The sequence below is a fragment of the Nicotiana tabacum genome, chromosome 15 (assembly GCF_000715075.1).
Source record: "Nicotiana tabacum cultivar K326 chromosome 15, ASM71507v2, whole genome shotgun sequence".
Classification (NCBI taxonomy): domain Eukaryota; kingdom Viridiplantae; phylum Streptophyta; class Magnoliopsida; order Solanales; family Solanaceae; genus Nicotiana; species Nicotiana tabacum.
In genome coordinates this window covers 40,854,006-40,871,213 of record NC_134094.1, presented here as the reverse complement: position 1 = coordinate 40,871,213, position 17,208 = coordinate 40,854,006, and positions in this window count along the sequence as shown.

The following is a 17,208-nucleotide window of genomic DNA, read 5'->3' as shown; positions in this document are numbered from 1 at the left end:
AAAGATAAAATCATAGAATATAATAAATTCTAGGTGTAGAACACTTATCCAATTGATTTGCTTGAAGAACCCACAAAGAATTGCTCAAAACCGAGCTCTAGAACTCCAAAAATGGTGAAAATCGCAAACCCTCGGAATATAGTACTATTTATTCTTCCCAAGTCTTAAAGCATCGCGAACGCGGAAGAGTGATCACGTTTGCGAAGAAGAAAAGTGAAGGCTTCTAGAAGACCCTTCGCGAACGCGAATCACAAGGGACAGGAATCTATGCGAACGTGAAGAGGACACGCGAACGCGAAGGGTAAATGATCACCAGCGCTCAAGGCTTGGTTTCTACTACGCAAACGCGGAAGAAAGGCACTTCGCGATCGCGAGAGCTTGAACACGAATGCAAAAAGGGAATATTATGCGGGTCAGTAGAACACTACGCGAATGCGAAAGGCACTTCGCGATCGCGAAGAAGAACATCAGATGACAGAAAACAACAGTTCAAAATAGGAGGAAATGACCCGTGGCCCATCCGAAACACACCCGAGGCCCCCGGGACCTCAACCAAACATACCAACCAGTCCTAAAACATCATACGAACTTAGTCGATCCCTCGATTCACACCAAACAACGCTAAAAACACAATTCACCCTCCGATTCAAACTTGATGAACTTGAAACTTCTAATTTCTACAACTAATGCCGAAATCTACCAAACCACATCCGATTGACCCCAAATTTTGCACACAAGTCATATTCAATCTTACGGGCCTACTCCAACTTTCGGAATCAGAATTCGGCCCCGATATCAAAAAGTTCACTTTCGGTCAAAATCTCCGAAAATTTGACTTTTTGCCATTTCAAGCCTAAATCAGCTACAGACCTCAAATCACCGTCCGGACATGCTCCCAAGTCCAAACTCACCTAACGGAGCTAACGAAACCGTCAGAACTCCATTCTGGAGTCATCTTCACATAGTTCCAACTACGGTAAAAATCCTAAGACTTAGCTTCCGTTTTAGGGACTAAGTGTCCCAAATCACTCTGAATCATCAAATAACTGAATTCAACCACGCACGCAAGTCAATGCTCAGGGCCTTATGCCACCGAACGGAACTTAAATTCTCAAAACGACCAGGCGGGTCATTATAATATAGTCTACGGCTCAACAACAATGTGTACAAGAATTACAACAATAATACATGGGAACGGGAAATGAACAACAATAAGAGTACTTCAAATAACAAACAATTCCAATTCAAGGCATATTAATAGCCTAAGATCTAATCCAGTCAGTTACCACACATACGCCCGAGTACACACTCGTCACCTCATGTACACATCGTTCCACATAATACAAATAATTCAATTAGATAAAATCCTAAGGGGAAGCCCCCATACAAAGTATGAAAGATACTTACCTCAATTAGGTTAATTCAGTACTCTAAAAATACTTTTCCTCTAAAATTCACCTCCGCTTGGCTTAAATCTAACAAAAGATGACATAATATTATCAAGCAATGCAAGAGGAATCAATTTCGATTAATAAAGTTAAGATTTTTACACAATTTTCCAAAAGTCAATCCCGGGCCTGCCCGGTCAAAATCCAAGTCGAAGGATATATCTCGACTACCCATAACCCCACGAGTCCATATATCTGTTTGGTTTTCAATTCTGAGTCCAATGCGACTCTCAAATATTAATTTTTTTTTAAAACACAGACAAAATTCCCCAAAATTTCATTTTAAATCTCATGATCTAGATGTTAAATCTCATAAATAATCATGTTATATAACTAAAAGTGGTTCAAAATTACTTATCCAACAACTTTGTATGAAAATCCCCTACTAGAATTGCCTCCCACCGAGTCTAGAGCTTCAAAATGTGATAAATGAGACTAAATCCCAAAATGCTAATCTTTTGTTCAGCTGCGGATGTCGTAAATACGAACCCTCACAAATGCGGAAAAACCATCGCAAAAGTGGCACCTGCTGATCCCATTAAATGGCGTAAATGCGACCATGACTTCGTATTTGCAAAGTCATGCCCCCTCGCAAAAGCGATCCTATGATCGCAAAAGCAACCGCCCCTGCCAGGTCCCCAATCGTAAAAGCAATCAAACGTTCGCAAATGCGAACACTACAGCCCCCCCCCCCCAGCCCACCTTGTAATTGAGACACCCACCTTGCACATGCGAGGTCCATAAATGTGAACAAGATCTCGCATTTGCGAGACCTGCAATATCAGCCCTGCACCAGCAAAATCTGATCTCTCTCAAAATACTGCGAAATGTGCCTGAAACTCATTCGAGCCCCTATGGATCCACACAAACATCCACAAAGTCTATAAATATCATACGAACTCACTCGCGCACTCAAAATACTAAAATAACATCTGGAACCACGAATCGGGTGCCAAAACACATAGAATTATAATGAAACTTCAAGAATTGCTAAAATCACAACCAAACGTCTGATTCCTATCAAACCAACTCGGAATGATGTCAAACTTTGCAGATAAGTTTCAGATGAAAATACGGACATGTTCCAAGTTCCAAAACCAAAATCTGAACCCGATAGCCATAAAATCAACCTTTGGCCAAACTTAGGAATTTCTAAACCTTCAAATTGCCAACTTTCGGCTAAAAAGAGCCAAATCAACCTAGGAATCTTCGAATCTAATTCCGAGCAGACGTCTAAATCCAAAATCACCATACGTACCTATCAGAACCATCAAATCATCGTTCTGGGGTTGTTTTTACAAAAGTCAAACCTCGGTCAACATTTCTAACCTAAGCTTCCAAACTAAGAACCAATTGATCCTAATCTATCCAGAACCTCTCCGAAATGAAACAAACCATCCCTGCAAGTCTTAAAACCTCAAATACACATACGGGAAACTTCAAAAGAGAAAGCGGGGCTCAAATACACAGAAGAACCGGTCGGGTATTTACAAGGTCATGTGAGTATCTTTTGGACCTAAAAGCCTCGTCACTACTTCTCTGAATTTAGTCAAGATACTTACTGAGTACATGGGGTCGGTTGTATTCATACTGCACTTCTACACCTTACGTGCAAATCTTGGAGCTGAGTAGCTATGGAAGATAAAGCCTTACATTGGATACCTACTAACATTCCAGATTCAAGCTACATCTTATTCATGGTAGTTTAGGACTTCATTTCTGTTTATGTAAAATTCAAACAATTACTGTATTTACTTCTCACATCAGTTTTGTAAATCTAATCTTAGTGTCTCTTAACTTGTACTACAAGTTCTTGGGATGGTTGTATTGAATTCTTTTGCAGTCTTTATTATTAATATTGATGATTTCTCATTATAGTTGTAACTTATACTACTTGGATTACCTAGCGGGTCAGGTTAGGTATCGTCACGCCTTGGTGGGATTTTAGGGTCGTGATAGTCCAACACTTTCTGAGTATCCAACAACTCACTGACAAATATCATACATTTTTAAAATGCATCAACTAGCATATGTAGATGATATGCATGTGTAAAGCATGTAAAAATGCATGAATATGCACAAAGGATCACTTGAATGGCCAAGCTTCCACATTTATGCCCAATAACTCATCACATAGGATCTCACATCATAATCAACCAGAAACCTGTTGGTTTCTCACAACCTGCTTATATACCATCGAAAAGTCTTGTTCCATAATCATACCAATCGCACGACAAAGACCTATTTCCAAATCAATATCACATTATAGTCCGCACGACAAAGACCCCGTGCCAAATCAATAACAATATCACAATATCTGCATGGCATAAACCTCGTGTCAAATCAATAATAATATCACAATATCGGCGTGGAAGAAACCTCGTGCCAAATCAATAATAATATCATAATATCTGCACGTTAGAAACCTCATTCCAACACCTCAATCCATATCCGAGAATCGTATACAGTGATGTATGAATATGAATGAAAGATAAGCATATATAATGCACATATATAGAGAAATAACTATGAATGGATGTATGCATGTATACAAGGGATGATTTAATGTGGGTAAGGATCTCAAATAGTCATACATCAATTTAAGGCATAACACAAGTATAACAAGTACATATGGGTGTTCATAACATACATGTGACTATGTCTAAAGCAAGTATATCAACAATATCAAATATAGTTCGTTATGCTCAAAATAAGGTACCATTATCCTCAACATTAACTCTAGCATGATTTATCGTTATTACATAGTCAATCAAGTAGAACATATAACCAAACAAGGCATAAGGTAATCTAGAATTTATCCCGAACATGAATACTCATTGCACATGTATATGCGTTCGTCACCTCATATATACATCACCCTCAAATGTAGCAAACAATACTAATTATTAGGAAAAACTCTATCAACCAAAGCTAGGCAAGACACTTACCTCATTCAGACTAGTCCAAAGTTCCAAAATTGCATTTCCTTGAGAAACCACCTCTAACCAGCTCAAATATAGCCAAACATCATCCAAGGAGTCAACCAATGCCATAGGAATTGATCTCAATCCATAAAGCTTCGATCCTTGATGAATTTCCAAAAAATCAACAAAAGTCAACCCGGGATCGCATACTTGAAATCTGGAACCATTGCCAAAATTCGATGACCCATAAGCTGCCGAGTCCAAATATATGATTAGATTCCAAAACCGAGTATAAATCGATACTCAATTCCTCAAAATACACTCTCTTAAAATGTAGTCAAAACCTCAAATTCCATCTCAAAATTTCATGTTTTGGTGTTAGTAATTCATATAGATTTTTGAAATAATACCAAAAAGATGATTAGAAATTACCAAGCAAAATCGCCCCTCTCCAAGTTTAGGGCTCAAAATATAAAATAATTAGTCAAAATCCCGAAATAAGCAACTTAAATAAGTCTGCCTGGGGATACTCTTCGCGATCGCGACAGAGCCCTCGTGATCGCGAAGCACAAATGCGATCTGCCACACTACCCTCTCTTCGCGAACGTGAAGCTACAGTCGTGAACATGATGACCAAGAACTCTTATTCATTGGGAACATGATCATACTTACACGACCATAAAAACCAAAGTCCCGCCAGCCTGCACACTTTCATGAGCGTGAACACCTCACTGGAACACACTAAACCAGCCAGCCCAACACTACGCGAACACGGTCCACAAGCCGCGAACGCAAAGAACGAAGCTCCTTTAGCCTACTTCTTCTACGCGAACGCGAGAGCTTCCTCGCGAATGCTATGCATTACCAGAAACCAGCAAAACCAGCCATGCAAACTCAACTGAAATGGTTCGAAACTACCCCAAATTACATTTGAGCCCTCAGGACCCCATCTGTTCATACCAACAAGTCCAAATACATTATCCAAACTTATCCAAAGATTCAAAACACCACCAATAACATAAAAACCATGAATCGAAGATCAAGATCCTTTGCTTATCTTTCAAATATTCAACTTTGTCGAACGCGTCCGAACCATACTTAGATACTCAGGATCACAACCAAACTTTGAACACAAGTTCCAATCAACTAAATGAACCTATCAAGGTGTCAAAGCCACAATAGGAGTCCTATAACACCGAAGTCAACTCCCGGTCAAACCTATGAACTCTGCAATACTTCAAATTGCCAAGTTTCGATAAATAGAGCCAAAACCTTCTAAGAATATCCAAATCCAAATCCGAACATACGCTCAAGACCAAAATCATCATACGAACCTATTAGAATTATTAAATCATAAATCCAAGGTTGTTTATTTAAAAGTCAAAACTTGGTCAACTCTTCCAACTTAAAGCTTCCAAATTGAGAATCACTTTATCAAATCCATTCTAAACCACTCGAAAATCAAAATCAACCATGCACGCAAGCCATAATATACCATATGAAGCCACTCGAAGTCTCAAATTATAGAATGAAATGCTAAAAATGTAACGACCAGTTGGGTCGTTACAGTTGTCTATGTGCCACTCAATCAATCAAGGCGCAAATCACTATCGCGTGGAAGGAAAGAAACTCTGTTGGAAGTACAAGTTAGTACCATAAAAGGAAACTATCGATTAAAGGATATGAGACCAATTCAGTCAAAGGATAAGAGATCAATCAGCAATAAAATCAGCTTCAAACTATAAGAAGTATCTACCAGATAAGGAAAAGAAGAAATCAAGATGGCCAATGATTTGCTGCCAATCAAGGCAGAATTGCCTATTAGGCAGTATAAATGAATCCAGTCATAATACTAGATTCAAAGGCATCCATTAGGTCATACCCTTATAATATAATTTCCTCAAAAGGAAAAAACACAATCAAAGGGATCTGTGTTTTCATCTCTTAGCTCAAGAAGGTAGAAAGCATCGTTCATATTTGTGAATATATAAAGTGACAAAAGACTTGAAGAAAATTGCGCAACTTTCATATAGTTTTCAGTCTTTCTACTTCTTAGCAAAATATTGTATTCACGAGTCTACTATTGTCACAAAATATATATAGAAAAATAAAATAATTGAGTGAGTGTGTCCAGAAAAACTTAAAAATTATAACACGTTGGCGGTAAATGAAAGAAAAAACATAAACTCATTTGTAACTCAATTTCGCTGAAGATCTAAGAGAACCCTTGTGACCCAAGGGAACTGGATATAGGTGCCACATCGGTACACGAACCAATATAAAAACCATGGCCTAATTTACTTCTCGTCTTATACTTAGCTAATCATATCTGTTGTACTAACATTTGTTTGCAGGAAAAGATAGTTGACTACAATAAAATCTAGTCGACTAAAAGAATTATTACAATTCACTCTCCCCTCATGTACTTTCACTCTAGTATTGATGTATAGATGAACATGCTGAAAAACTTATGAATCATCCCCTCAAAAGGAGTAACCTTGCTCTTAGGCAACCGAAGTAATATCTTCTCATTTCACACTACATCCACAAAGAATAACACATATGAGTCATCCTACAATCTCAATATATCAATCAGGTGTAGTACATCGGGCATCTGGCAAATTTCATACACAAGTCATCCTTAATGTCGCCCTTCTCAAGTTATAGTTAATCAACAAGTGTACCTTAGTCCAGGAACTATAATAACATATGTCCATATGATCGGATAATTGATGGTAGACTCCCCCCATCCTTTGTTTAAACCCATAATTACATTATTCGAGAACCTACAATACATTTTCTCCTTAACTTCTATGACCACACACTGGTACGTAGCTAAACTGATAACTAGTCCATGTGATACTGATCATATCACATTCCAAATCATCTATTCAATGCACGCTTATTATTGTGATAGTCGTGTCATCTTGCTCAAGCTATACAAACTCTCGTTGTAGTGCTTCTATTCCAATATCTTGAAAGAAAACTCTTCATAAGAGCCTCATAAAAAGTCATTCAATCTCAAACCACATGAGATAACCCACCTATTTAGTCTTAACTCAACATCTCATTGTAACTTTAACTTGCCTATTGGCATCTATGTGATCATCTAAACTTTCCAAATCTATACTCCTCTATAAGATGTAATAATATGTCCATCCCATTAATGAACTACTAAAATCCCATTGATACATCTATGTCATAAGACTTTAGTAGTCAACAACCTCGATGGTGAAGCATTCTTAATTTACCGTAGCATCTCAAACAAGCCCTTTCTGTTATAGCCAAACTTTCTAAGTGTAGTCTTTAGACACATAAGACTTATTACATAGCGGCCTCGCTATCCAATCCAAATTTACAACTCTATCATCCATTATCCTGATGTTTGTGGAGGTACCCACTCAATTCCCGAGCAACTAACTATTAACACTTAGCTATCCCATATCTCATCATACCATCTCCTCCATCTCTAGGGACATATCAGACTAAAGAGTCCTAAATCACAATCTTCATTCAAGTGAATTTCCCAAGCCTAAGCTGCGATATATAGATGGCCACGATGTCATATAGACTGGCCTACCCCCATATCACGGGAAACATATCTCGCACCTCATCCACAATATTATCACAAGCCGTTGGTGAATAAATAGAAAACGTGTTCTCACATATGTATAGGAAGGATAAGAAAGAATGTCAGAATTCCTATTCCCAGTTCTATAGCACGAAGAGTGAGTGAAAAAAGGGAAACACTTTCCTAAATGTCGTAGTAGCCTCTTTTCTTATACATATGGAGCTTTACATATCCACAAACAAGACTCTACAAAGACACTATTTATGATTCGTAAGACCTATGAACCTAGTACTCTAAGACCACTTTGTTACGACCCAAATTCCACCAAGTTATGATGCACCTAACCCAACCCACTAGTGATCCACGTCCAATCCGCAGTCAATAGTGAATGGAAACGGCCGTTGGAAGAAAACTACCCAAAAAGAGTCGGGGTCGATTTTCACATGGTGTTACTAGGGGTGTTAGGAGTACACACTTGATGAAAGTGAAAATAATAGCTAAATTGCACTTCCAGAACATGTTTTGATTTCTAATTCTAATTTTACTCTAGCAATTATAACCTAAGAAAAGAAACTAGAAGCGAATCAATGTTTTTGGTGTTTTTTCAAATAGTTTAAAGGCCTAGGGTTGTGATCATAACCTAGGTGTTTCCCTAATGGGATAAAGATTTTAATGCTTGTTTTGTTGATTGGAGTGTATTATAGATCTCAACTCTATGTTACCCACCCAATACCTTCGGTCAGAGAGTGATTTTGCCCAATTTGGCTTTCTTAAGTCCAAATGGGTATAAACCAAAATAATTGATAAGAACTCAAGTCGGGTTCTTACTATCTCTAGTTTGAACCCTTTAATTAGGTTAATCAATCTCTCAATTAACCCAATTCCTTGTTAGCTAAGTTATCCTTGACTAGGTCTCTCTTTCTCAAGTAGAGACTAAGTCAAATAGGCAAGCATCAATGTCTGCAATCATTAATTCTAAAATTGATGCATGAACTAAGCTAAATAATCAACACCCAATCATAAACAAGCACTAAATTATTTATCCATAAGGTTTACATACTAGGGTTGGGTCACAACCCTAGTAAACATCTACCTACTCATAATGGAATTTGCAGAAAATAAAGAAGAAAAGCTAATTAAACTCATAATGGAAGATTAAAATAATGAAATCTAATGTTAAAATACTCAATAAGCTAAAACTTCCTAAAATAGCTAAAAGAAATAGCTACAACAACTTTGTATGATCAAACTTGACCTAATTTTGTAAAACTCATCTATTCATACAGGGCTAGAAATCACGGACAAAAATGCCCCTCGGGAGGTTCTGCGTCGCACAATTTTATGTGCGGTCAGCAGATTTCTTCAGTTGGCAGGAAGGAGGTTTCTGCGGCCGCACATTTCTGGACTGCGGCCGTGAGTCAAACTTCTGCGGCCGCACTTCACAAAGGCTTCAGGACTTGGTCTTCTTGCATATTCTCTGAACTTTGCATCTTTGTCAGTAAAAGCCTAGTTCTGCGGCCGCACAATTCATGTGCGGTCCTTACATCACTGAAAGTTCTGTTGAATTTTGCTTCTTAGTTTGCGGTCGCATATGGAATTCTGCGGTCCACAATTTCTTCTGCAGACCGCACATTTGTGCTTGTGCGCCCTTTATTGCCTTGTGATTCGGAATACTCATTTTTAGTCGAATTTTATCTTGATAGACCAAACTTCCAGCATTCCTGTAATTTGCACAATTTTATTCGTTTCGGGAACACAATTCAATACTTTCTGACTAAAACAAAAGCTAAAAGGTGTTAATAAGCAGTTAAAATCCCCACTTATCAACTCCCCCAAACTTAAGTCTTTGCTTGTCCTCAAGCAAATAAATTAGTTCCCACCTCCAAAAGTTAAGGGTCATTTCGACGAGTCAAAGGTGAGCCATCCACACATCAGTTGGGACCAACAATTGCTCACACTACTCATGTATTATCAACAAGGCGACAAGTTAAACATTCATGCACATATATTTCTAATGTGACATTTGAGCTTCAAGCATTGACTTTACTCATCAAGGACTCTTGTTGTATCATGTAGGTCATGGTGGAGTCCAAACTCTTCCTCCACTACTTTCCATTTGCCTAGCTTACTTAAGAAATTTAGCACTCAATCCAAAGATTTATGAAAGGTTCACTCATCTTTCTCAAGAGAATGTCACAAGTACGACTTCAAGTACCATAGGCTTGCCCCTCATGTAGATCGTCACTAATGTAAGCTCACTCGCTTTGAAATCAAGTAGGACTTCTTTCGGAATGTAATGAAGGCTTTTGGGTTAGGGTAGGATACCGTATGGGTAAGTGGTTACACCTTTCCTTAAGCACTCCATCTTTCATTTCTAGGCTCACACTTTGCCAATTCTTAGAGGCACTTTCTTTTCATTGGAGACTAGAGATACTTAGCATCACTATTTCTTGATCATTTCATTCTTTTCTCCCTTTTTGATTTCTCCATTTTTGGGATCATTACCTCTTTTTGAATCCATTCAACCCTTTCACTTATTCACTTTTTGCATTTTTCTTTTTGTTCTGTTCTTTTCTTGCCTTCTCTTCTCATAGAGATCCTTTCTTTTCTCTTTTTTGTGCCTTGATACCTTTTTCAAGTTCCTCGTCTCTCCCCCAAACTTACGTTTTAAGCCATTTATTTCACAAGAGTGTTAAGGAAAGCTCGGGTGCAAAGAGAAGGTCACGACAAAACGGGTAAAGGCTTTTGTAACATGGTTATCAAATGAGAAAGACTAGAGGCTCAAAGGGGTTGACTAGGGATAATGACATTGATTGGCAATAGAAAACTCAAACGGGTCAAGGAGAGCCTACAACCACTTCTCAAACCAAGCAAAACTTAGGAATTTGCCTTGAAACACATTCAGGGAAAGTTCTAGACCCTTCGCACGGATACTTAGACTAGCAACAATTCATCTCACCCCTCATACAACTGGATTGTAAAAGAGGACAGAGTTGAGGGCCCACAATGACCACATTCAAGTTTAAAGATCATGATGGTCCACTTAAACCACTCGATGATTGCCAAAGTCAATACAAGAGTCACTCACTAGAGCTATTTCTTTCAAAAACCTTGTTTCTAACCATAAGCACGTAGTTAGGTTTGTTGGTGCCAATTGAAGTATGATTGAGTCTTCGAGCATGAATTAATTAGGTCTTTTTATTCATTACTACTACTATTATTACCTAAACACAAGAACAGACTCATTCCTTTAAGAAGGTTGTCACACCATTCATCGTTGGGACGAGTCACCCGGTTCACACTAAAACTACCTTTGGTAAGAATCGTGGCATTAAGAAAACCAAAGGCTTATTATCTACTAAAACTTAAAAAGAAGCTACTAATCAAAATAAAAGCTAATACACTACTAAAATATAAAAAGAAACTAATAAGCAAAAACAAAGATAAAGAAGTTAATGAACAAAACTACTAAGGATAAAATGAATCTACATAGTAAGAGAGAGAGAGAAGATATATACATACAAATAAGAAATGAGAGGATATCATTAAATTATTACATGCCAAATGTATCAAAGTACCAAATGTATCAAATAACCCCCCCTCCCCCCACCCTCCGAATAAAAGTAAGCATTGTCCCTAATGCTTAGCAAAATAAGAGTAAAAGAGAGAAGAGTGAAGAAAACTCCCTATGGCTCCTTGGACATCTCTGTGTCCCCAGCAGTATCATCACCCTTAGGATCAGCTAACTAAATCTCATCACCCTCAACTCTAGGTATGGCTAGGTTGGCGAACATCTGACGCACGACCTCAGCAGTGTCAGCAGCAGGGTCTGGCTCTTCAGACTGGCCAACTGGTGCCACCGGTGCAGATGGTGTTATATGATCTGGGACTGAATGGAGTGGGTCAAGCAGCATGTCAAAAGGGAGATTTTCGGCTGTAGTAAGCCTGGTCACCTGTCTTCAGAGCTTGTCCATTGACTTCTTGCTGGCCTGGGATTTTCTCATCTTCTTGACTTCCTTTCCCGGCTCTTCAATCACTGACCCATGTTGTACCAAGGTATCCATAATAGTCTTCTGGTTCTCCAGAATTTTCTTCAATGTCTCCTCAAGGTCAGAAGGAACATGTGATTCCTGTGAGGTAGACTGCGCTGCAACAGTACTAGATAAGTCAGACAACTTTACAGTGGTTGTCTACACCCAGTTGTTGAGACTTACCAATATCTGGGAGACTCGCAGTGTAGATAGTAGATGAGAAGGCATGTGCATTGGCTTCAAAGCTGAGGTGGAAGCTGTGGTAGGAGCTGCAGTAGGGGCTGTGGAGGAGGGCGTAGGCATAGCTGTTGCACTGGTGGAAGGCTGGGCTGAAGTGGATGGAACATCAACTATCCTCAGCTACCATAGCTGGCTCATCAGACTGGCTCGCGGTGGTAGGAGGCTGAACTTTCTTCTTCGGATTATTCCCATCCATCAGTGAATAACAAGTAAAAGGCTTCTTCGGCCTCACCTTTGTGTCATAATCCCTCGGCTCTACCCTTGCATCTGTGAGATATTCTGTAATAGTGTTAGGATATGGGTAGGACGAGTCATCTTGCCGAGAAATCACTGAGATGTTGGCCGACATCATGGCACCCATATTGATAGGGTACCCGACCATAATAGAAGCAACCAAAACCGCCTGAGGAATCGGAAGGTGAGTCTCACTTTGGCTCGGGTCCAGTCTGCTGTAGACAAAGGTTTGCCACCCCTTCACCTCAAAACTTAGAGTGCTCCGGTGGATAAGAACCCCAACGACAATCCATGGTGGTGGTGGCCCTGGTGCTGCTAGAATCTCCGCTAACCAAGTTTGGACTGCGTCTCCTAATACAGACTTCTCCAAGTACTCCTTTGGCTCAATATCTTCGAAGCCCAAGTACGTGTTAAATGTATGCTGATCAAACCTCACTTTGAGGTTACACACTTTGGTCACCTTTGTCCCCTTTTTGATATGCGCCACATTGGCGTAGAATTCACGGACAAGGTACTCTTTGGCATCTACTACACTCTGTGTGAACCACATCCATCCCTTGCGTTCCTTGAACTACCTCAAAACGGCTGGATTGTATCTCTCTAAATCTTTCAACAGATGTTGCTGCCCAAGTGTTAGCGACCTTGCTGGCCACCATGTACGAAAGATGGTGAAGGCAGCCAAGCTAACAATTCAGTCCTCCCAAACCTCTATCTTCTTCTATCTTTCAAGACCGGCATCTGTAGCATCTCCCCCTCTGCCATCATCGGGATATCATGAACTGGAGCATCCTGCGCTTCAGGGACTGGTGTAGCCGATGGCTTAGAAGCCTGACTAGAACTCTCCAAATCCTCAAAAGTGCTATAAGATAAGGACGACACGTCCCTGAGTTGGTATCTCTCTTGCGGCCTCGACTGTATGGTTGTCTGCTCCTGAATAGAGGTTGAGTTGCCCTCTGATGCTTCCCTAGACGGGACATATGAGCTCGTCTTGAAGATATATGCACCTCTCCCTCTACCGGTTGTAGCTTTCTTTGTAATTGTCTTTTGTTGGCCAAGGGGTAAGGCACTCTTGCCTCGACCCCGAGAAGGTTCACATCTCCCTTTAGATGTGTCGTCGCGTCCTCTAGATCGAACCATTGTCTGTATCAAGAAAAAGCGATTGTTAGATACAATTCAATGTTCAGACATACACGGGAGTTATGCAAGTAAGCTATAAACCATAAGACACAGTGATGGTACACAGTTAAAACATGCTTGTAGAGAAATGATCTGCGGTCCGCACAATATTTCTCGCGACTGCAGATGAGGACTTGCGGATCGCACACTTTTGTTGTGCGGCCGCAAAAGTGAAGTGCGGTCCACATAATTTTACTTGCGGCACACCTCTGAAACTCAAAATATGCCAACTCTCTGATGATAGAGAAATGGCTGATGTGCGACCGCAACATGATTTCTGCGGTCCACAACATTAGACATGCAACCGCATATTGGGGTAAAAAAGTGTAGACTCTATGATGACAGTAAACATGTTATTCTGCGACTGCGATTGGAATTTTGCGGTACGCACATTTTATCTTGCGGCCGTAGAATGAGTTCTTCACTAAGTTGCCCTAAATTCCACATATGCTGACCACACAAATTCAAGCGCGGCCGCAGAATTCAAAAGTTATGCACCAGTCATTTTTTTCTATCTAGGTTTTACAATTTTGTGAATAATTTGACATGGCAACATCATAAAATCATGAAAATATGTTAACTCAGTCCCCATAGAGCATGGATTAGTTAACCCGTTACAGATTTACCCCCATATGGATACACAATTGAATTCTAATGACAAATGGCCTAAAAAGGACTAAACATCTACAGATTAAAAGAAAAAGAATAACAAGAAATTGAAGCATAATAGATAAATGAGTGTAATGAGTGACTGATCACAGCTGTTGTGTGTGTGGACAGACGAAATCACCAAGAAATGTTTCACAGAGGAATAATTTTATGCTCAGAGAGTGAAAAACATACCAAATGCCCCTATTCCTCTATTTATACTTTTTGTTTACCAAGGGAAGAAGAGCGAGTGCGACCGCACATTTTCATGTGCGGTCCGCACTCTGTTACCTCATGAGCATCTCATCTACGGTCTGCACAATTTTGTGTGCGGCCGCAGATTTCATGTGCGGTCACACATCGACCTTTTTTCTGACAGGCTAAACTTCAGAGAGTTAGTATTTTCACCCTCTCATTTGTGCAGTCTGCAAGGTAATCGCGCAGCCGCAATGTTCTTTTGCTGCAGCAGCCAAACAATGTGCGGTCCGCACAAATCAACTACGGTGCGCAATTCTTACAACACTTAGCTAGATATTTGTCCACAATTCTTGTAAGTCACACTCACCCATGTAGCACACTTCAAATCAAGTTAGATTAAAAATAACACCTAACTACAAAAGGAAAATGAAAAGAAACATGGGTTTCCCTCCAATAAGCGCTTGATTTAACGTCGCGACATGACGCAAAATACCATCAATTGAAATGAATGACCACCACGACGTGGCTATCTCCAACTTTTCCCAAGTAGTGCTTCACCCGGTGACCATTAACTCGGAATACTTCATTGTTTTTGTTCTTCAAGTCTAATGCACCAAAAGGTGTCACACCCACAATTTCAAAAGGACCACTCCATTTAGACTTTAGCTTCCCGGAAAACATCCTCAACCTTGAGTTAAACAACAATACAAGATCGCCCATATTGAACTATTTGTTCCAAATGTATTTTTCATGAAGATATTTCATCTTTTCTTTGTACAAAGATGGACTTGCATAAGCATGGTACCGGAACTCATCTAATTCATTCAAATGTGCAACCCTCAAGTTAGCGGCGACATCCCAATCAAGATTCAACTTCTTTAGAGCACATGTGGCCTTGTGCTCTAGTTCCACCGGAATATGATAAGATTTTCCAAACACCAACCGGTATGACGACATCCTGATAGGTGTTTTGTAAGTCGTCCGATAATCCCATAATGTATCATCAAGTTTCTTGGACCAATCTGTCCTATTAGCATTCACTGTTTTGGACAATATACCCTTTATCTCCCGATTGGAGACTTCCACTTGCCCACTAGCTTGTGGGTGATAAGGGGTCGTGACTTTGTGAGTAACACTATACTTGCTAAGCAATGCGAAAGCCTTATTCCAAAAATGTGACCCCCATCGCTTATAATAACACGTAGGATACCAAACCTTGTGAAAATATTCTTCTTTAAGAAAGCCACCATACTTCTCGCCTCATTGTTGGGTAAAGTAACGGCCACAACCCATTTGGACACATAATAAACCGCGACCAAGATATAAGTGTTTCCATAAGAACTCACAAAAGGGTCCATGAAATCAATACCCCACACATCGAAAATATCAATCTCCAAGATGGTTGTGAGAGGCATTTCATTCTTTTTTGAGATTCCACCGGCCCGTTGACATTCATCACATCTCTTCACTATTCAACAAACCTTCTATCGTGGGATTAACACGACTAACCATTATGTGGTGAATAAACTTGCTGGTGGAAATTTTATGATTACGCCTTATGCGGAGGCGTGTGAAATTTTAGATGAAATGGCGGAAACATTATCGATGTGGCAATCCCGGGCTAATGTTCCACAAGGTGATCCCAACGTGATCCACCTTCACAAAGAGTTGCATGACCATGGGCAAGCCATAGCCTAATTGACTACCACCATGAATCAACTAGCAAAGGCTCAACTTCAACAAGTGCAAAATCCTAGACAAGTTAATGCCATGGAGAGAGTAAACATGATGGTGAACAAACAGAAAACCAAGGGTCCACAAGTGCAACAACGAGTGGACAATATTGTGCAAGAAGATAGTGGGTTTGATCAAGATGACTCATACAATGACCAAGAAAAGGAGGTGCAATATGTGAACAACTTTCAAGGACAACAAAACAACTTCCAAAGCCTAAGCCAACAATAATGGCGACCTCAAAACAATCAAGGCAATGGGAATTCTCGCAACCAAGGAAATTGGAATGGTGGAAACAATCAAGGAAATTGGAATAGTGGAAACAATAAAGGGAATTGGCATAACAATAATAATCAAGGAAATTGGGGCGGTAACAATCAAGGCGGATGGAACAATAACCAAGGCAATCGGGGGTCGGGCTTGCAAAGGCCCCCGATGTATCATCAACCGAGAAACCCGCCTCCTTATCCTTTCCATGGTCCTAGTTCTTCCAATAATAAAATGGGGCGTATTGAGAACATGTTCAAGCAAATGATGGAAAAGAATGCCGATTTGGATGCCCAACTTGCCTCACACAACACATCGATCCGCAATTTAGAAGTGCAAATGGGGAAAATCTCTCAAGCTCTCAATTCTCGTCCTAATGGGGCACTAACAAGTGACACGGTGGTGAACCCAAAGGGTGGAAATAATACGGGGCATGCCATGGCATTAATACAAGAAGTGGAAGAGGTGGGAATGCACCCACCTCAAGTCAAAGGCAACTTGTGGATGATGAGAAAGTGGTACAAGAAGAAGAGGTCCCGAACGATGTGGTGCAAACAAATGATAAAGTTCGGATTGATATTGATGATAATGCGGAAGAGACTTAAGAGGATGTGAACCCATCTAGGGATCACGTTATTAACATACCGGAATAGGTAGTGCAAAAGGCTAAGGCACCATTGCCTAAGCCTCCACCTCCATATCCTCAAAGACTTGCCAAATAAAATGGCTAGAATCAA